At 39.2% G+C, this 13,964-nt stretch overlaps 1 protein-coding gene across 2 annotated transcripts in view; it reads left to right on the top strand.

Moving 5' to 3' along the window:
* LOC132404203 (plectin-like) overlaps window positions 1-13,964 on the top strand; it is a 62,470-nt gene that overhangs the window by 13,261 nt on the left and 35,245 nt on the right. The window contains exons 4-6 of one of the 2 annotated variants that reach the window (XM_059988293.1): window positions 3,019-3,281; window positions 4,284-4,509; window positions 13,435-13,476. The gene's annotated coding sequence lies outside the window, so the exon portion shown is untranslated. Of the gene's footprint in view, window positions 1-3,018; window positions 3,282-4,283; window positions 4,510-13,434; window positions 13,477-13,964 lie in introns of those variants that run through there. The other variant, XM_059988294.1, reaches the window with a different exon arrangement.

Below are 13,964 nucleotides of genomic sequence, written 5' to 3'. Positions count from 1 at the left end.
TGAAGCACCACAGGGAACAGAATCCATGTTAATGAGTTATCGTATAAGCAGGGATATATCGAATGGGTTTGGGAGGATGAATACTATCTATTGTGGAAAAGATTCTGTTGGCCCAGCTTCATACTGAATATGCAACAATAGAATGAAAATAACAAAAAATGTTATGTCCATGTTTGGTCTATGACCCTGAATCATTGATTAAATAATGCAGCTTTTTATAACATTGAAAAAAAATATACTTACAGTACACTTTGAACCTCTTGATTTACTTTTGCCGATCATCAGCATTTTCATTTAATTTATGATTGCTGATCTCAACGTAATCTCTTATTTTCTGAGCTTACTTAATAAACACAATCAGCTTGTCGAAGTGAAACGATCCTGGAGATGAAAAGAATTTATTCATACTTTACTAATCAATCCCTTTTAAGAATAAATTTTGTCATTATGCCATTCAAGAATGTGTGTGTGTGTGTGTGTGTGGAGAGAGAGGGACAGGTAAAGCAGTTACAGAGGTGATATTTAGGAGATGAGTGCATTTTATTGAGGAAAGTGCATTAAAATATGAATGTCAGCACTATAGGAAGGGGAGGCCGTGATGAACAGTCTACACCAATCATCATTTTCCAGCCATATTCCTGCATCCCTTGAATCTTCAAATGTTCAGACTTATATTAATTTCACATTTGAGGACCTTGCAGACTGAGCTCCTAAAGCAGTTGGTAGAGATCTCCCTATTTCACTGCCTTCTGAGAAACGTCTCTTTGGCTCTAAATGACCTGCCCCTTATTTTGAAATCTAAGTTTTTTAGTGGAGAGAAGCATCCTCAATTTGCCTATCACTTTGAGAACTCCAGACTTTGTAATGTAACATTTTGTATATTTTAGTGAGGTCATCTCTTATTCTTCTAAAGTCCACTAAATCAAACTAATGGAGAAGTTTCTTAGGAACAGGATTTACAAGCATTTGGAGAAGCATAGTATTATTAGGGATAGTCAGCATGGCTTTGTGAGGGGAAAGAGATATCTCATGAGCCCAAATTAACTTTTCAACAAGGGAACAAAACAAATTGATGAAGACAGAGCAGTGGATGTGGTGTATATGGATTTTGGTAAGGAATTTGACAAGGTTTGCAATGATAGGCTCAACCAGAATGTTATGAGGCATGGGATTCATGAAAACATGGCTGTGTGGATTTGGAATTAGCTTGTCTATGTTCTAGAACAGCAGCCTAAACTACCTATTCTCTCCTCATTTAGCAGACCACTGTCCAAAGAACCAGTGAAGCTCCACTATATTTCCATAAGACCATAAGACAAAGGAGTAAAATTAGGTCATTTGGCCCATCAAGTGTACTCCGTCATAGTATCAGGGTTGATTTAATTTCCCTCTCAACCCCATACTCCTGTCTTCTCCCCACGACGTTTTATGCCCATACTAATTGAGAACTGATCAACATCTGCTCTAAGTATACCTAATACCTTGACCTCCAGAGCCATCTGTGAGTTCTACAGAATCACTACCCTCTGGCTAAAAAAAATTATTCCTCATCTTTGTTCTAAAGGGACGTTCTTCAATTTTAAGGCAGAGTCCTCTGGTCCTACACTTTCCCAGTATTGAAAACATCCTCTCCACATCTAGTCTATCTAGACCTTTTGATATTTGGTAGGTTTCAATGAGATCCTACACCACACCTACCGCCCTCTTTCTTAAAAATTCCAGTGAACACAGGCCCAAAACCATTAAATGTTCATCGTGTATTAACCTTTTCATTCTTGGATCATTCTTGTAAGCCTCCTCTGAACCTTCTCCAATGCCATCACACCCTTTCTTAGGTCTGGTGGCACAACCACTCACAAACTCCATAAGTGGTATGACCAATGCCTGATAAGGTCTTATAATGTCCTCTAATATAGCATTTTTGTTCTGGCACTATAATTCCTCACTTGCACTGATTCATTCTCAGATGTCACTAAAGATAGTTGAAATGTCCATTTACCCAACTTCAGCCATGCAAGTAGGATTAAGATGACCAGTCCAGCTCTATCTTTATTTGTATATGCATCTGCTTCAAATATGTTTTGGGGTGGGAATATTCAGCATACTCTGTCTGCACTGAACAAGTTTGCATTTCATAGACATTCTTAAAAATCACAGTTATTTCCATTTTTCTTTTACACTATTTAGCAATGAAAAAAATATAATTTCCTAAGTTTCTCATGTACTTTGTGTAGACATATATGTAAAATATTTGCATGTATAGCAGGGAGGAGAGAAGCAAAATACAACAGGGCAACCTTCACACTCCACTCAGAAAGGTAAAACCAAATGGAAAAGGTTCAAGACTCACAAAAGTTATCCTGATTCCATGGAACCATTTGCTTGAACAATCTTTTATATTTATAGAAACTGATTAGAAGTCAACACGAAAGCAAAGAACTTCAAAGAAATTCCATTACAAATTGAAAACAAGGATCTTTTTGTGGTCTTTTTTTATTGTTAATTAAACAAAGGACAAGGAAGTTTTAGAAGGTAGATGAAGCAAGAAATATGAGTCATCTATGGCCAAACTTCTAAAACTGCAGCAGGAAAGAGTGCTTAGAAAAGACAAGGAATTTGATTGTTCCAACCTCTGAGAAAGTAAAGGTAAACTATTGAGTCTGATTTCCAACATAGAGAGGATGCAGCAAAGGAAATAAATGTGTCAGTGAGTCCTAGCTGTAAAATAATATCTTTCTTAACAAGACTGCAGTCACTGGCATCCCTGAGTAATGGGTAATGAGAGATAGAGAGAGCAGGGTGATCCCAACTTCCCTCTGTTCTCAGCACCAGTCTCCTGGAAAACACATCAGCAACCTCCAGGCCATTTACACTTTTGACTTCATCTGTGAGGTCACGTTTTTAGCCTGTAGCACTTTTATTCATTTTGTAGTGGGACGGTTTCAATTTATTAATCATGTAATGGCTATCTTCATTGGAAAGAGTTTGTAATTTACTCCATCTGTGCTTCTATTTCAGGTTTTGACAGAGGTTTCTTCATGGATGTGATCTCAATCACTTCTGTCCTCAGATACATAACTTCTTACCCTCCCTGAGGTCCTCCTGAAATCCCACAGGGCAGAGTGTGACTATGGTAACGCACAATATGCTACAAAGGTCTGGTAAAACTTTCCATGGTTATTCTGATGCATACCAGCAAGCATTTGAAACATATCTTCAAGATAACAGGACATATCAGAATCAAAAGATGAGGAAAATCGTGTTTCATTATATCTCTGCAGGTAAGTGTCGGAGTATCAATCACCTTTTCTGTCACCATCTTCTGAAATATAAATGTTTATTTGGCTTTCCAGAGCCTGTAATGTTATCTCTTTCACATTTATGCCAATGAAAAAATTCTTGATTTTTTTTCACCTAAAGTAGAATTGACATTGAAGAATACACAGTTAACCTAGCTTCTGAAGGTTAACAAAATGGAAAATGTGTATGCTTGCAATGTGTTTGGCTTGGCAAAGCTGCACGATGCATTATCCTTTGTATCGTTTGCTACTCAATGGAATTGCGCTTTGCTTTTGCTGCAGAACAGTTAGTTGTAAATCAGTGGATTTTGCTGTTTTCCCAAGTGGTTACAGTGACTTAATTTGATACTGAGACTATTCTGACCATTACTGTGTCTGTAACAATAGGGTGACAGCAATGTACCATCATTACATGACGGAAGTGCCTCCTCCCCACCCCCACGACCATACACACAGGGAAGTGCGGGTTCAGTCCTTTTTGATTCCCACGTCTAAGCAAGGAACGTCGTTGATCCAAATCTCTTACCTACAGTCTCTTGCTTTTATGCCAGATTACTAAACTTTGACCCCTAATGGGAGAGTCGCAAATGAGGGGGCATAGCTAGAAAATAAGGAGGAGGTCATTTAAAATCTGTAGTATAGAAATAACACCACAGACAGTTAAACGCAACATACGCAAAAGGCCCTTCTGGGGTTAGAGGACGGCGTATGTGTGTGGGTAGGCGGGAGGGAGGAACAGGGCTTATGTTGCTGTTGTTTGGTTGCTTTTTGTGTTCTGTGTTGTTCTGCTGAGCATTCTGGGTATATTATGTTCGTGCCAGAATGTGTGGCAACACTTACGGGCTGCCTTCAGCTACATCCTCGGTTATGTTGGTTGTTAACGCAAGCAATGCATTGCTCCAGCTATTTTGATGCATGCATCATAAATAAACTCCAATCTTGAATCTTGGATCTTGAGCTTACAGGAACTTCTTCTTGCTGAAGGTGGTGAGTCTCTGGAATTTTCTGTCCTCGCAACTGTGGAAGCCAGATCGCTGAAAATACTCAATAAAAGAGGTGCTGTGCATACTTTTTTGAAAGATTGCAGAACTGTGGGGAAATGGCAGAGAAGAGGAGTCACAGCCTGGGATAGTTCAACCATGACTGTCCTGAATGTTGGCACCAGGTTGTCTACACCTGCTATTGTTTTCTTGTCCGTAAATTGCTTAAGGTAAGATTTCACATCTTTATGACTATTAAATGCAAACTGCAAGGAAACTAATATTTCCCCTGTGTTGCATTTAATAATTGTAATTCACTCTGGTCTATTCTGCTATTGCACTTTAGTAATAAAGGCCTCAAGTGCTGTCCTGTGAAAATTGCCACAAATTATTATTCAGCACCTTCAGCTTGACTTTAACTTACAATGGGAGTTGGAGGAGAGGAGTTAGAATAACCCAAACTTATTCAAATTTAAAAGATTGTTGCTTTAGGAGAGTCTCGTAGGAGTAGTGGTTGAAAATGTTTATTTCTTGTAGGCTGTATCTACAAAAGATGCACTTCTGACCTCATCCAATGTAAAAAGTATTTTTGTAAGTCACAGTTTTTGGTCTTGGAACCTTTTCTCGAAATGGTCAATTAAAATAAAAGCGACATGATTTTCAAAACCAGGATTCAAATGGAAGCCATGTTCCTGAGCTGTAGTTTTAGTTACGTGTCTTTGTCACTTGGTCATAAAAAGCAGGCTGAAGTGAAGGTGTCACGATCCAGGCAAGAGCCTGACAGTCAAATCATTCAACCAATTTTATGCATCTGAATGCAGGATAGGATGGAAGTTACCTTTTATGACTTTGAAGAATTTCTTCTTAAGCAAACAACAAATACTTGCATTGTATATAGTTAGGTGGATAAGTGTAGTTTAAAAAAACAAAACAGAGAAGTAAAGCACCGGAGTTAAACTATTAGCAAATGAACATAATTTTAGCCTTCAAGTTGAAATCTAGACATATTCGTACAAATTCTGAAAGGGTGTAAATGCCATAAATCTGAAATACAATGGGGAGAAGGCAGATTTGTAACACTTTTGCCTTTTTCTGAATGAAGAAGGAAGAAGTGTTCTCCCTATCGCTTCTCCACCTGCATTCAGATGCGCCTTCAGTTATTTGATGCAGATTCTTTTGCTGAAGGGTTAAAAACAAATAATGTGGTGACATAAACACAAATGCCTTTTTATTTAGGCTGGATTCAAGGCACAGATTCTGATTTGGAACAGGTTTTCAAAATACCATATATCATTCTGTTTCTATAAGAAAATTGTGTACATTGAAGTATGGCTGCTAACAAGATTATGTTTTCTATGTCATGCCTTTCTTCTTTCTTTATTGGTGAGGAGGTTCCTTATTTATCTGAACAGTTTAAGGGGAAAGAAAGGTCAAAGTATTCTGCCTAAATGGATCATGTTCATCTAATATTTTTACAACCAGAGCCTTGAGAATATGTTTTCAATATCCACTCGTCGCTCTCTGTTAGTGTTTTACCAAGCAGCTCGCTGCAGGGGTCTTGACCTTTTCTGTCTCCCAGGGAAGGGTCAAGCTTTGTCAGAAGACTGGAAGCTGCTGGTTCCGTGACATGATAGGATAGTCCTTGTTTCTTCGTGCATCTGTAATATGGTTAGCCTTTCAGAAAGAGTTACACTGGTCATACCCTGCAACAGATTACATTACTGCTGCTATGATCAAGATGTAACAAATAAATGGGGAGGGGGTTGGGGGGGGGGGGGGGGAGAGGCACCAATGGCAGCAAATCAATGTGAAAACAGATATGCTTTGAATCATTTTTTAGGTCTCTCTACTAAGCAGAGAATATTTCATATCTCAATTTGAGCTTGTGCACCCCAACATATAATGGTCTTCATTTAGTGGGGAATACCTGTCTCTTTGGATATTGAAATCCAATCTATGCAGTGTACTTAAAGGTTTCCCCATCTCCCAGGCTCTGGATTTTAATGTCCCTTTGTTCTGCAGGGGACAGACGTGGACGAGGCAATGGGGAATCAGATGTGATTTAATTAACTTCTTTGAAATGAAATTAAAGACACGGAGAGATGGTGATATTGCAGACCTTCTGCATTGAGGTTTTACATTCCCATTTGCCTTCACCTCATCATCTCCCATTACAAAGCCTTACAGTCACAGCAGATGCTTGGTACACTGCCTAATATTCTTGCACTCAGCAAACTGCACTTGGCACATTTCTGTTTGTTTTTGAGTCTTGCTATTTCCTTCTTTGCTGATTTATTATTCATTGTAACTTAAGTGCTGTCTTCGCAAAATCAGTCTCTGCTCTTTAAGCTTGTAGTGTTGTGGTTACATCTGCTGCTAATGCTGAAACAGCTGTTGGCCAATGCACGATTTGTTAAATAATCCACAAGCACTTTGCAGATGACATTTCTTGCCTTACTTTTGGTGTGTTGCATTAATTGCACATACACAGGGCTTGCTGCTGGGAAAAAAGTGACATGTTTGCTATCAAACACTTCTCATATTTCACTAATACTGATTAATGGGCTCTGTTAATTCAGTAATTTGCATCTCCTGTGCTTTTAAGATGTGAGAACATTTGAAAATCAAAACTATTACATTTTATTTCTATACAACTAATGAATGAACACGTCTGTATTCTCACATCAAACAGGTTCTATGTGTTTGACATAAATATATTTGGGAGCAGCAGATTAGTTAGAGTTTCATTTTTCTGCAATCAAGCTTTCTAACAGTGTTTCAATAGAACGTGCTTAAACATTAATGATTTTTATGCTTGTGTATTCCACCTTTCTGAGGTGTTAGCTTGCCACAGTTGCCATGATCTTTGATGTCTGTGATCTGATATCGAGAATAGAATGAAGGAAGATTAGCCCAGATGATTTATGTTATTGCTGTTGGATAAACGTGAATTCATTCTGGCTGTTATTGTGAACTTGAACTTCTGGAAATCATAATAACAACTTCAAATAAAAAGTAATGATCTGGGAAGCTTGACAGAGTTGGACTTAGTTTTTGATAAAGCAAACTTTACATTGTGTCAGTGAAACAAGCCACCTGGCTCATTTGTGGATTGCAATGTGCATGTCCTGCTCCTTAGCAAACAACAAATACCCTCTTCCTCAACCTGCTCAGCAGACATTCTTAATGTTTTATGAGTAACCTGAATGATGCGAACCCATGTAGCTTACAGGCAGCTGGAGAGCTCCATTCCTCTGTTTCTGTGGCATTAATTAGGGAATGGACAATCCTTTTACTTCTCACATGTAGAAAAGTAAGAGAAGCAAGAGAAATGGAAGAGGAGGATGGCTGGCTGGGATTGTAAAAACAGATGATGGCAGACCAAAGTTATTGATTAATTCAGGAAGCAACAAAGAGCAAGAGGCTGAAAGAGAAAGAAATACCAAGGAAAGGTGGAAAATGAAATTGAGAAGTTTTGGTGAGGAAAGAAAAGTGATGCAAATGAAAGACTGGAAATGATAACAGAAGGAAGAAGGAACTTATAAAAAATTTACAACAGAAATGAAGGAAGTGTGTTGTTGCCAGGTTAAGGATCTGGGATAATTAGATAGAGTGGATTCTGGTCAATTAGGCTATCAGTTAATCAGGCCAGACACTTACTTGGGATAACTCCTAAAGAATAAAACCAAATTGAGAAAATTGCGAGGATTCCTTTGTTTATTTTGGACTCTATGAAGCTTTATTGGGGAAGGTTCTAACTTGTGTCAGCTTGTGTGACTGTTGAACACGACACTGTGCTTCGAATGAACAGTTTTTAAACTGAGTCAGTTGTGTGTTTGTCTTCAAGAATTAGTGCTTTTGTCACTGATGGTTGGTGAGAAATAAGCAGTAAGACAATTCAGAACTGTTTCGTTCACTGCAGTTTCAAGCATTGAGTGTTGGAGATGCCAGAAATGGCTGGAAGTAAAAATAAAACCATTTCACTACTTCAGCAAGTTAGAAACTACAAAGAATCTGAAGGTACTAACATAAAGGTACCAACATTGAATATTACAATGAAAATGAAGATTTGGGGTATGCCCAGAGCAGATACATCTTCCACTTGAACGGGTTTGAGGAGATGAAGCATCACAGAAGTTTTTCCACTCTGCTGATTTTGCTTTTTCTGACTGACACCGCCAGGGGATAAACACCCTGAAGAGGGAACAGAGGGGTCACCGGAAGTGGAAGATGAATTGTGGACCCCGATCCAACACAATGTCCTGAGTGAAAGCTTGGAGGCAAAGTTCACGTTGGAGAATCCAGTTGACTGTCTCAGTTGGAGAACCGGTCCGGCACTGTCCTGATCGTCATGGCCCCATTGGAAGGTGGCAAACCCGTGATGAAATCCATGGTGATGTGGTGTCAGGGGACCAGTAGGGGTACAGAAACCCAGAGGGCCATTGGTTGGAGGAACTGGTCTAGGTATATTGAGGGCAGGCAATAACAAATTGAAGTATATCTGTGATCGTGGCAGGCCATCAGAACCGACGTTGTGGAAAATCTGGGATGGATGGAGAGTGGTGAGGGGTAGGCCTACTGGAGCGCCTCAGGGTGCATGGCTGCCACCATATGCATGCCAGGTATGTTGTCAGGTTTGTTGACACAAAGACTCTACATCTTATGTCCTCTATTATTTATTTATTTTTATTCTTGCATTTACAGCTTGTCGTCTTTTGCACAATGGTTGTTTATGACTCTTTGTGTGTATTTTTATTTGATTCTATTGTATTTCTTTGTTCTACTGTAAATGCCTGCAAGAAAATGAACCTTAGGGTAGTATGTGTTGATGACCTGTACATACTTTGATGATAAGTGTAACTTGAACTTTGAACTTCGTTTGAAAAGCAAAAACCAGCTAAGGCTGGATCTCTCAAATAGAAGTAGAAAGCATGTCCTTGGGAAGAGGAGCAGAGATATCACTTTAGATTCTGCTAAACATGAAATATTAAATCTATTTCATTTAATTGTTTTCCAGATGCTGCCTGCCCTGATGAGTATTTCTATTTTTTTCTCCTTTGCTTCAAATTGTCATGGTTTGAGGTGCTTTTCTTCTGGCTCTATACAGTGTGCTTGTTTTAAACAGCCTTCGTTTCTGAGGGAATTATTTTATGCTGCATTGAGCTTTTATGCCTCCTTGTTAAATGCAAAATGATAAACGTGGTGCCTTCTGCAAATAAGTATTATACAACTTACTGACTGATTTAGTGGTAGCCTTGAAGAATCAAATGTTATAAAAGTTTAATGCAGTGATGACCTTCATGCCCACAGTTGGAGCCTTCATAAACTGTCCTTTGGTCAGCTTCCAAGCAATACCATAAATATATAACTATGTTCTTTGTGCAATACGAATGCCATATGCAGGTCTTCTTAGAAGCACAGTTAATACCTCTGTTTCTTCTTCTTAAGCTCATCACCCCTATTGAGGCCTTTGAGGCTTGCCAGAGTCCTCTGTCTTGGGCAAATAGAATATTGATTGGACCAGTGGATACAGCTTTCACCACAAGACTTCATACATCTTCCAGTCGAAGATCCTTCCTCTCCCATCAATGAGATCTTTGAAGCTTTCATTGGTGTTTCTGTAGCTCTGGGCTTTTACGTGATAGAGTTGCCAGCCCCATACACAAACCTCCTCCTTTCGCAGCTGGGTTTGGGACCATCCAGGGTGGAGTTTAATGCCTCTGCAGTCTCTTCAAAAGCTCCTCTACCTCAAATAACTTCTGAGCCAAAGCAATTGTGAGGAACAGGCTGGGAAATAACAACAGTAATCTGAAAGAGAGAAAATATAATGTTTTTATAAACTTATTTGTTACTTGGAATCTGTGCAGCACTGGCAAGTTCATTTTTGTTTGTCCATTAGTGTTTTTTTTTTATTCAGAAGGTGGTGATAAGTCTCTTTCATGAACCACTGCAGTGTTCTTAGTGAAAGTATGCCTACTGTTCCATTCAATCTCAAGTTCTGGATTCTAGACCCACTGGTGATGAATATATTTAATATATTTGTAAATATAATTTATTTCAGGTTAGGATGGTGTGCAGGTTGGGGTAGTTCCTATATGCCTTGTACCTCATTGTTCTTAATAGTGAAGCCATAGCTTGCAATGTACTCTCAAAGTAGCCTAGGTGAGTAACCATGATGCATTTTGTCAATGACAGATACTATAATCACTTTGAACTGGTGGTTGAGGCAATGAATATTTAAGAGAGAGAGCAGACCATAGGATATTGGTGCAAAATTAGGCCATTTGGCCCATTAAGTCTTCTCCATCATTCCAGCAGCCTCATGTGTGGCACCTTGTTAGGCTTCTGAAAGTCGAAGTACACAACATCAGCTGATTCTCCTTTGTCTACCCTGCTTGTTATTTCTTCAAAGAATTCCAACAGATATATCAGGCAAGATTTTCCCTCGAAGAAGCCATGCAGACTATGGTCTATTTTATCATGTGCCTACAAGTACCCTGAGACCTCATCCTTAATAATCAACTCCAACACCATCGCAACCACTGGGGTCAGACTAACTGGACTAGAGTTTCCCTTCTTGTTGCTCTGTCCGTTCATGAAGCGTGGAATGACATTTGCAATTTGCCGGTCTTCCAGAACTATTCCAGAATCTAGTGATTCATGAAAGATCATTACTAATGCCTCCACAATTTCTTCAGCCACCTCTTTCAGAACTCTGTGTTGTACACTATCTGGTCCAGATGTCTTACCCACCTTCAGATCTTTCAGTTTCCTAAGAAGCTTCTCTCTAGTTATGCTAACTTTACACACTTCATGACCCCTGATACCTGAAACTTCCTTCATACTGCTAGTGTCCTCCACAGTGAAGGCTGATGCAAAGTACTTATTCATTTTGTCCGCCATTTCCTTGTCACCCATTATTACCTCCAGCATCGATTTCTAGCGGTCTGATATCCACTCTCACTTCTCTTTTACACTTTATATATCTGAAGAAACTTTTGGTATGCTCTTTAATATTATTGGCTGGCTTACTTTTGTATTCCATTTTTACCTTCTTAATGACTTTTTTAGTTGCCTTCTGATGGTTTTAAAAGCTTCTCAATCCTCTAACTTCTCACTAATTTTTGCTCTATTTTATGCCTTCTGTTTGGCTTTTATGTTGGCTTGGACTATTCTTGTTAGCCATGCTTACATCATCTTTCCTTTAGAATACTTCTTCCTCTTTGGGATATAGTATGTATTCTGACTCTTCCGAATTACCTCCTAAAGTTCCAGCTATTGTTGCTCTGCCGTCGTCCCTGCCAGTGTTCTTTTCCAATCAATTCAGGTCAGCTCCTCTTTCATGCCTCTGTAATTCCCTTTACCCCACTGTAATATTGATACATCTGACTTTAGCTACTCCTTCTCAAATTTCAAGGTGGATCCGATCTGATTACGATCATTTGCTTCTAAAGGTTCTTTTTATCAAATGGGATCACATGTGCTATCTCTATAATTTATTTATTCAATAGGAGTATTGAAAAGCTATTATATAATACACTATGACTAATGGGCTGGCCAGTGGTGTAGTAGTGCTTTGAGGAGAACGGTACTGAGTTCGAATCCGGACAGCAGCAGTATCTGCACGGAAGACAGGGCTGGCAATCCACTTCTGCATCTTGCCACGAAGAAACTCTAAAGACAACTACACTATCTATAGGGGCTCTATGATGGCAACTCGATGGCACTCAACAAGAACATGGCTAATTAATGTTCACTCAAAGCCACCTTATTATGTACACCTGTACAAATGCTTGTTAATGCAAATATCTAAACAGCCAATCATGTGGCAGCAACTGTGCATAAAAGCATGCAGACGTGGTCAAGAGGTTCAATTGTTCAGACCAAGCATCAGAATGGGGAAGAAATGTGATCTAAGTGATCTTGACCGTGGAATGATTGTTGGTGTCAGATAGGTTGGTATGACATCCCTGAAACTGCTGACCTCTTGGGAATTTCATGCACAACAGTTTCTAGAGTCTACAAAGAATGATGCAGAAACAAAAAAAACAATCCAAAGAGCAGCAGTCTGTGGGTGAAAACACCTTGCTAATGAGAGAGCTCAATGGAGAATGGCCTGACTGCATCAAACTCATGGGAAGGCAACCTTAACTCAGATAATCATGTGTTACAACAGTGATGTGCAGAAGAGCATCCCTGAATGCACAGCACATCGGACATTGAAGTCGATAGGCTACAGCGGCAGAAGACCACAAGTACACTCAGAAGCCACTTTATTAAGTACCTAATAAAGTTGCCATTGAGTGTATAAGGATAATGTACATTGAGTGTATAAGGATAATGTACAAGGATAATGTACATTGAGTGTATAAGGATAATCTTCTATATCCTTACTGCTCTTTTGTTGCATTCTTATACAGAGCTTCATTAAAAATAGTGACCCTGAACTTTTCTGTTAATACTCATTTTACGTAGTCTGACCTGCCCACTGCTGCCCTTTGCAGATGATCCTGCCTATGTTTGCAGGATTTAGAGAGGCCATTTGATTTTTTTATAGCAACAGCGATCCTGGTTTATGTTTAAGGTGCCCAGGCCACAAGGTCTGTAAACTGGGCAAGATTACCTCACCTCCGCCATCACCACCGATCTTCCATTCACAATTGTCATGATAATTGGTAATTTGGTTTACTATTGTCACATGTTTTGCATTCCAGCCATCCAGTTAACTAAATTATAACAGGACACTGAGATAGTACAAAGAAACACAAATAACGAAATGCAGAACTAAGTGTACAATTTCAAAGTGCAATGCATCAAGACAATGAGATGTAAGACAATTATGTGGTAGATTGTGATACTCTGAAGGAAGCATGCAACTTGTACCTGTATTGAAAAAAATTCCATTGAACATTTGAAGGGTTCAATTTGTAGAACTCTGATGGGGGGGGGGGAGGGGGAGTGGGGGAGGAGATGGCCACTTTATTAAGTACACCCATACACCTGCTCATTAATGCAAATTTTTAATCATGTGATAGCAACTCAATGGATAAAAGCATGCAGACATGGTCAAGAGTTTCAGTTGTTGTTCAGACCAAACATCAGAATGGGGGAAGAAGTGTGATCTAAGTGACTTTGGCCATGATTGTTTTTGCCAGATGCGGTGGTTCGAGTATCTGAAACTGCTGATCTCCTGGGACTTACACACACAACTGTTTCCAGATCTTACAGAGAATGGTGTGAGAAACAAAATACATCCAGTGAACGGCAGTTCTGTGGGTGAAAATGACTGCTAATGAGAGAGGTCAGAGGAGAATAGCCAGACTGGTTCAAGCTGACGGGAAGGCAGCAGTAACTCAACTAAGCACACTTTACAGCAGTGGTGTGCAGAAGACATCTCTGTATACACAACGTGTCGAATCTTGATAGGCTTCAGCAGCAGAAGGCCAAACTAGGTTCCGCTTCTATACAAAGGTAAAGGCAAAGCCTAGAGACCTGACCAGCCATTGGATTCTAGTCAAGTTTGACAGATACTAGCTGAAATTATAGTGAGGCTACATTTAGATTTTAACCCACTAAGGTTTTTTAGATGTTGTTAAGCAACATTGGAAAAAAATAATTAATGGGTCATTAATAATATTCCTTTAATCCAAATATATTCCATTTTACAGCTCTGTATGTTTATATT

This window comes from Hypanus sabinus, chromosome 13 (assembly GCF_030144855.1).
Source record: "Hypanus sabinus isolate sHypSab1 chromosome 13, sHypSab1.hap1, whole genome shotgun sequence".
Taxonomy (NCBI): Eukaryota; Metazoa; Chordata; class Chondrichthyes; order Myliobatiformes; family Dasyatidae; genus Hypanus; species Hypanus sabinus.
This window is presented reverse-complemented; position numbering and strand designations above follow the sequence as displayed.